This window comes from Elaeis guineensis, chromosome 3, assembly GCF_000442705.2.
Source record: "Elaeis guineensis isolate ETL-2024a chromosome 3, EG11, whole genome shotgun sequence".
NCBI classification, from domain to species: domain Eukaryota; kingdom Viridiplantae; phylum Streptophyta; class Magnoliopsida; order Arecales; family Arecaceae; genus Elaeis; species Elaeis guineensis.
This window is the reverse complement of record NC_025995.2, coordinates 91,020,517-91,028,768: the sequence shown is the minus strand read 5'-3', so window position 1 is coordinate 91,028,768 and position 8,252 is coordinate 91,020,517. Positions and strand designations below refer to the sequence as shown.

At 36.0% G+C, this 8,252-nt stretch overlaps 1 long non-coding RNA gene across 1 annotated transcript in view; it reads left to right on the top strand.

The window, feature by feature from the left end:
- The window catches only part of LOC140856502 (uncharacterized), a 58,454-nt gene extending 57,222 nt beyond the window's left edge, over positions 1 to 1,232 (top strand). The window contains exon 5 of the long non-coding RNA XR_012139761.1: positions 1,070 to 1,232. This is a non-coding gene — a long non-coding RNA (uncharacterized lncRNA). The remainder of the gene's footprint in view (positions 1 to 1,069) is intronic.
- Positions 1,233 to 8,252: the final 7,020 nt, after the last annotated feature.

Genomic DNA, 8,252 nt, shown 5'->3' with positions numbered 1-8,252 from the left:
TAAAGATGCACTATATGCAGCAGAAAGGGTTTTGAATTGTCCTTGAGTTTCAAGTTAAAATGAAAGCTGTGCATGGCTTTTGGGACTCCAAATTAGCTAATGTTTACTTAGCACGCTTTATTTTTGTGGTGTAGACATGCATTCAGCACTAGACTAAGGTGTAAGGCTTATATATTGTATCACTTAGCATATTGGCCTCACTTGTTGTGTAATTTGTTTATGTGTGATATGATTTTGAACATATATATGAATGTGTCAATAGTCATAATGATGAAGCTAGGGACAAGCCTGGCATAACTTTACTGGGATAATAAAAATGCTTCTTATGCATTTCCAGGCTAGGAGATAGGCTTGCAGAGGTATAGCAGTCCAATATGTCCTAAGTCCAGAAGAAGGTAGTGTTAGCTAAGCCACATACCATGGATTGCCATGTTAGGTGGGGTGGTGGAGGCAGTTTGAGGTTGATCATCCAGATGGCACTTCTGTAGTTGACTTAGAGAGGAGAATCTGTGGATGTTGAAAGTTTGTTCTCATTAGAATCCTCTATTGCCATGCAGCTGCAGCTATCATACTTTCAAGAAGGAGGTAGAGATGCATTTTGTAGACCATGGTACTCTAAGGATATGTTCTTTAAAGCTATGAGCTAGTTATTAAGCCTGGTATTCAGTTTTAGAAGTCCTCACAACTTGATTCAGTAGCTACAGCCCCATTGGGGAGGCCAACTGGTGAGCCAAGGAAGTGCAAAAGAAGGGGGATGATGATGTGCAGGACCTATATAGAATCAGAAGAAGTGGGTGTCTTCTTAAATGTAGCAATTGCTTGAGTAGGACTACAATGCCAGACCATACAAGATCTAAGAAGGGCAGACCTCTTGGAAAATAAGTGGCCCAAAAAAGAGAAGGTTCTTCAAGCCAAATGCTGAGGCAGCATGTGGGTTAGGTGCTAAAGGGAGGAGGTTTAGAAAAAAAGGAAAGGGGACATCTCATCGAAGGTAAGCAATGCTACATAGTATATCCTTTTAAGTGTTTGGTTTTTTCAAAAAATATTGACACTTGGTTTCTAATTTCAGGTGGCACACTCTAAACAACAATCTGGCACATCAAATGAACCTAAGGTACATTGAAGCATATTTAATTGCATATGGACCATGTTTACATGCATATTTGCCATGTTTATTTACATATTTACTTGCTCGTAGATGTGTTGCTTTAGGGTTAATGTGTATTGTGCATATTGTTCAATGTTTACTTGTGTTTGAGTCTTAGGCTGAAAAATCCAAGTGTGCCACCACAACAGTAGAATATTACCTCTGGGAGACATTTGAGATTAAAGTAAAGATGTCCAGGATACGCATGGAGGTGACAATATTGCACATTAAATAACAGTATATAGAGCAACAGCCTTTAGGAAGCAGCGGAGTTGTAACAGCTTAGGCTGCAGCACCACCAGATTAACAGCATCAGAGCACCAGCAGCTGCAGCATTAGCAACACTAGGAGCAACTTCAGTAGCAGCATTAGCACCAGCAACAATTAGCAGCATCGTCAAAAAGTCAGACTCAAACTCTCAAAGGCCTTCATGGAGTATTTGATACTCTTTTGTGTCATTTTGATACCATTTTGTTCCTTTTTTTTCTCATACCGTGTGATCCCATTTTGTACAGCTGGATGTCATAATTTGTGGTACCATTTAATAACTTTGTGATACTTTTGGTATATGGCACGGTTGAACGTAACAATGGATGTGACAATTTAATGTAATGGTGAACGTGAAATGTGATATTTTGTTTCAGTTGAATGTGACACTTTCAACTATTTGTTTTAGTTGAATGTGACACTTTCAGTTATGTTTCAGTTGAATGTAACACTTTCCCCAACTTAATTTGGTTTGCAGAATATTTAGGACTAAAATATCAATAGGTGGGCAGATACTTTAGTATCAATTATTTTCAGCAGCTTAATTGTACAGAATGTTAAATTTGTTTCATTTGTGCTCCTAAAATTTAAGTTCAGTAGTTGAGTGTTATTTGTTTCATTTCTACTGGAATCCACGACATGTTAGTTATCTTTGGTATGGGTAGAGTGTGATGTTAACTATCAGCAATCTAGGACATTTCATTTGTGCTGAGCTTCACTCATTCGGTTTGCCCTCAATATCAGCTGCATACGCTTAACTATCGGCTGATAAACTGAAGTCGTTCCATTACCTACTTCCATAAAGTAAAATGTGATTCTATGCCCTTCAGCATCAGCTTTAATGGCTAAATATGATTGTATTATTCAAAAACATCAAGATATGAAAGCTAAAGATATAGCTAACACCAGATAGCAACATTGCATCTGCTACATTCTAAGATATACAGACTGACTCCAAAAGTTTACAATAGTAACACTAGACTCCAATATTTACCGTATACATATTTGGACCCCAAAAAGCCTTTAGTTCACTAGCGGCTGAAATGTGATTCCATGGTTTTAGAAAAATTATAACACATCATTTTGTCTTTAGATGGGAGACATAGCATCATAGTACCAAAAAGCAAACATTCCTATCGTTGCATTTTTAAAATATCATAATTGTTAATCATAGGTTTGCAAAAGTAACATTTGATAGAATAACTGTCAAAAATTGTACATTTGACCTCTCTCTTGACGTTATATACAACGGGACGTTCACAGAATATTGAGACGGTATCATCTCACGTGTTAGAACAGAGACATCCCGCTAGCATCTTAGCATTTTGATCAGGAGTTTTTAGGAACATCTTCTATCTCTAGTATCTAGATGGGGTGGGATAGCGACGCATCCAGTTTCATAGTAAAATTGAGACAATCTTGTCCCACGAGATCTAAACTTTGGTTACATGTATGACTGCTTAAAAAAGTGAAATCCTTCGTATTAATCCTTCCATCTTACTTCTCAGTGCTTCATTTCATTGCCAACAAATATCTTGTGACCATCTGAGAAGCAATTAGGCACCATGTCAAGTACTTTCTCCTTGATCTGCAAAGCTGGTTTTCATTCTTTTATTTTTTATTTTTTTGTATCAACTTGCTAATCACCTCTCTCCAATGTGGTGAAGTTGAGGATTAACTGTTGAAAAAAACTGCATCCTCTTCCTGTTAGCATTAACATGGTTCAGAGATTTGTGAGAGTTCTTGCTTGAAAAATTTGTTAAAATGATGGGAACTTTGGTTGGAGTTTTGGAAGGAGTTTTGATTGGAGTACATACTTGAAGCCATGGGCAATTTCTAAATTCCTCTCTTCTCCTTCCATTATCCTCTTCTCTCTCTCTTCATTGGACTCAATCAGATTGGGAAGCTCTTGTTCAAAAAGAAAAAAAAACAAGAGGATCGGAAGGAGTCATATGATCGCCTCGTGATCTCCTTCCATTTCTGTCCAAAGATAACTCCTTTTCTAATCCTGGTAACAAGAGTATAATGGAATTTTGTCTAAATTTATCTCACATAACAATCACATGTTCACAAATCCTAGCAGAGATGGACAGTTGGGTCATATTGTAAATAAATTTTAAGTTTTGGGGTCTACTTGAAAAAATTAGAAATTTTGGCATGCAAGTGCAAACCACGAAAACTTGAAAGGATGCTGTTTTCCTTTTGAGGTTGTGGGAATATCCTCGGTTTGATAATTTGGCTTTAAAGTGGCTGTTTCCAATCTCTATATCTCAGCTTGGAAGAAGGATGTGATCGTTAGTTCATAGTCCAGTAGAAGGAATCCTAGAATGTCAAGACTTTTAGACCGTTGGATCTGCCACCTAAGAGAAACAGGAGTTATTGCAGGTTTTATTGAATCGCTTACAGTCTGTAATTCTGCGCCATGTCCTTAATAAGTGGAACAAAAGATGTAACACCACCTTTTGAGCCAAGTCTCTCTCTCTCTCTCTCCCTCTCCTTTTTCTTTTTTTTTTTTTGGGAAACCATTCGAACTAAGTCAATGTATGAGTTTTTTTAATAACAGATATCTTAGATGTCCTTTCTTCGTTTGTTTGTGGAAGACAAAGCACTAATTAAAATCAAAATTGCAATGTGGCTGGTGATAACTGATAAAACTGAACACAAGGAAAACCTACTGAAAAAGATTGGAATATATTTGGTGATTGCCCCTTATGCAGAACTTAATAGGGATTAGTATCTCAAATTCTGGTTAGTTGTTATAATTTTTCCACGGCACTGCAAGCTTTGAACATTAGAGGAATTATGCTTATGGGTGTGCATTCGATTTTTGTGGTTTAAATCGAATCGAAGTTTTGAAAAATCGAACTTCTAAACTTATATTTTGTAGAATCAAAAATCGAACCGAAATAGCTTAAAACCAAACAAACCAAACCGAAATAATTTTGGTTCAGTTCGGTTGGTAATTCGGTTTTGGACTTCTTTGTGCTGGGCTTTTTGGTTTTGTTTAGACTTATTAAATTTTTTAATAGTTTCATTATTGGGCTACAGAATTACACTTGGGCTTAGTCTAGGTGGACCATGATTTAAAAGGGACATGATAAATGAGTCTGATTTAAAATTAGACTAAATAAATTATGAAAAATAATCTTTTTTATTTTAAATTACTCTGAGATTTTGTCACACGTTCTCTTAAACATAAATATCATCCAAAGAAATAACATCAATCTGACTCACCTAAACGAGATCTCAAAAAAAAAAAAGAGGTACAAAACTATACAAATATGTTCTCAGAATATTAACGTTTGAAAGTAAACTACTCTAAACTCAAAGCAAAAACCTCTCTTATGGAGTAGATGCACGGTAGATGGCGTGCAATCAGAAATTGGTCAAATACAAGGGGTAATGTAGTATGTTATCTACCGTAGAATTTGGCACGGTCTAACTGGACCATTTAGTTCAAATAATATTTAATCCAAACATAAATATTAAATCGAAAGGGACAAGATAATTTCAATTTTTGGTTAATTAAAATTATCAAATTAAATACCAAAGATCGAACCGATTAAAAAATTTTGATTCGATTTTAAATTAAAACCGAAATTTTCAGAAAAAAAAACTAAATCAAATATTGAAATAATTAATGGTTTAATTTGGTTTTCCGTTGACCAAACAATTTGCACACCCTTAATTATGCTTCATCTTTTGTTTTGCTTTGTACCACTTGGAGAATGAAAAAGAAAGACACACAGAATTTGGCAGTTCACTTGGGATCGCATGGTTAGTGATATATCGGATGGTTTGAAAGAAATAATTGGATCTTCTTAAACAAGGAGAAAATGGTTCCAATGATTTGGGGACAAGCTACTAATTACATGGACACTGGTCAACCTCGTGTAACCCCACTAGCCTGAAAAGTTTTACATAGTTTTGGAACAAATAGATGCTAGATTATTGTAGTGTGTTGGTTCCTTCTATGTTTTACCTAGCTTAATTGTGCAAGATTGTGATTCTGATTTGTATTTTCTCTTTTCTCCTTATTAATAAATTTGGTGGTTTATGCATTCCTCTTATGTTCAAGAAACTTAAAAAGAAATCAAAAGATTCTTATTCACTTGTCATTTTTTTTTTTTTAATACCCATGTTTATGATTTGTTGCTTTTAAGGCTGGAAATGGGCTTGGGCCGGCCCAATAGACTTCAAACTGGCCCGACCGTCAGTCAAGCTTCGAGCTAGGTCCAAACAAAATTAAGCCAGGTTTAGGCTCAGATATAGAGTCCATTTCATTTTCGGAATGGACTCAGGCCTATCATTGGTCCGGCCTGAGTCCGACTACAAGCTCGAGCCCATTTCATTTTCTTATTTGCTTTTTCTTCTTCGTTTCCTCAAATCGAGGCAAAGTCTCACCGACTGCCTTCTAGGGTTAAGTTCTTCTCTCCACCTCCATCACTGGACGTCGGTCAGCCACTCTAAAGTCTTCATCGTCGAGTCTGAGCATTGCCGTCTTCACAGACCTCTTATCCATCCTCTTCGGCAATGACCTAGCCACTTTCCTCATGCTCGCCATTGTTCCCATCACTGTCTGCACCGCCACCATATTTTTCCTCTGCAAGTCCCCTGGCTTTGCAGCAATGGTGGAGGATGAGACCGAGACCAAGTACTTCCGAGCGATAAACATAATGGCGGTGGTCATCGCGGTCTACCTCCTCACCTACAACCTCACTAGCGACCACGATGCTATTGTGTGTTGTGTCTTTGAGCTGTCCTCCTCGCCGCTCCAGTGGCGGTCCTGATCTATGTAGGCACGGCATGTCAGAGAAGATAGAGGAGGGGAGAAGAGAGCCAGCGACCTAAAAGAGAAAGGGAGCTATGGAAGTTTCAAAAGGGAGAGATAGAGGGAGGAGAGAGAAATAGAGAGAGATAGAGGGGTTTCAGGCCAAGTCTTGGGCTTGAGCTGGGGCTTGGGCCGGTCCAATTGGATTCGGACCGAACTTTAAATTTTAAAATATTTTTAGGCCTAAGTCCGACTGAAGCCCAAAAAAATTATTTTGGGACAGGCTTAAGTAGGGGTGTGGCCCAGCCTGTTTCCAGCTCTAGTTGCTTTGCATCAAGTTTTTCTTTTCTTGCTCCTTAATAATATAGACAAACCCAAATGATTTTCTAGATGTGAAGTTCCCCTATTACAGCTCCCAGATAACTTTTTCTTACAATAATTATAATTAGCTGAAATTTTTCCATTTGATTCCTCATCATTTGCAAAGTTAACCCATACTTGTAATCAACTTTTCTTGTAGCAGATTTGGCCAGTGTATATCCAATATTCTCATGTTGATCTATTTTAATAGATAAAGACATCCTAATTGTAAAATGTAGAAAACTTGCTTAATAGATGATAATCAGATTTTGAAAAAAGAAATACGTGTGGGATAACAAAGTTGGCACTCCATCCAACCTCCCTTGGCTTACTGTTAGAGATCAATTTTGACAGTTATTAGTTGGAGGATGACTCTGGGCATGCCTCCTAGTTACCATGGTCATTTTTTTTTCTTTCAAAGAGATGAATTTCACGTAGTCAAATAGTATCTGATATACATGTATTTGATGGAACAAGGCAGGCTACAATTTGGATACTCGAATTTGCTATGAAGAGAACAAAATAATTGTTATGCATAAGATTGAGCTTTGAGTTTTAGAATGTAGACCAATCCAAATCCATATATAACCTAATAATATTCCAGGCTTAAATTTATAATCAAACTTGACCTAGTAGATCATTGAGCTGCTTATCTAATCCAAATCCAAACATTTAGGTCAAATTCAAGCCAAGTTAGTTGGCTATTTCTCTCCTTGTAGCCTTGGCTGCAACTCGAATCTATCTTAGTCCCAAATTTCTAGAGGTGGCAATTTTAGCTGACCTGTTGGGTCATTGACTCGATCCGATCTGAATAGGATGCATTTTATCTGATCTAATTGGAACCAAGATGGGTATGAGTTCTAAAAAAAATATTCGAAATAGGTTCAGATCAAATATGGATAATAGTATGCCTCAATCCAAACTTGATCTGATATAACCTTAATATATATTTTCCTTTCAAAATTGTAATGATCTTATATTATTTATATGTACCTGATTTGGCTTAACCTGATATGACCAACTCCTCTTATATATCCGATCCGTATCTCTAATTGACCTGATACAAGGCAAGTATGGGATGAATATAGATATAGAATTTTTGTTTATAAGATGGGTACGGATATAGCCTACTCGACCCACTTTGGATCCATTACCATCCCTACAAATTTCATAAGATATTTATTTGCTAGTAATTAGGCAGTCATAGTTAAAATGCTGCAATTGAATTACAGTTTCCAAAGCAACTATTCAAATGCTTGAAATTATGATTTTAGGCTGCATTTCAACTGCAAAAAAGGACACATTAATTTTTGTAATCGAAATCGCACAACTCCAATTACAAAATCTATGGTAATTGGAAGCAGGCCTTAGAGGATTTTTCTTGTTACTTTTCAATCACCAATATTCAATATTATAATAATTATTTTAATAAATATATTAAAAAATAATTTTATTATAATAAGGCATATTATTATAACGTCAAATAGTAATCATAATTATATTATAATAATTATATGTAATTATTCTATATAATAATAATATAGAGTAATTATATGTAATAATTATTCGGTATTGTAATAAAATATATATCACCGAGGCTATTTGTTTGCTATAGTTTAATTATCTAAAGAAAAATATTTAAAGAAGCCCAAAAATGTAACTTAGAAAGTCACTAATTGCTCCCTTTAAATTCGCTCCATGAACTGT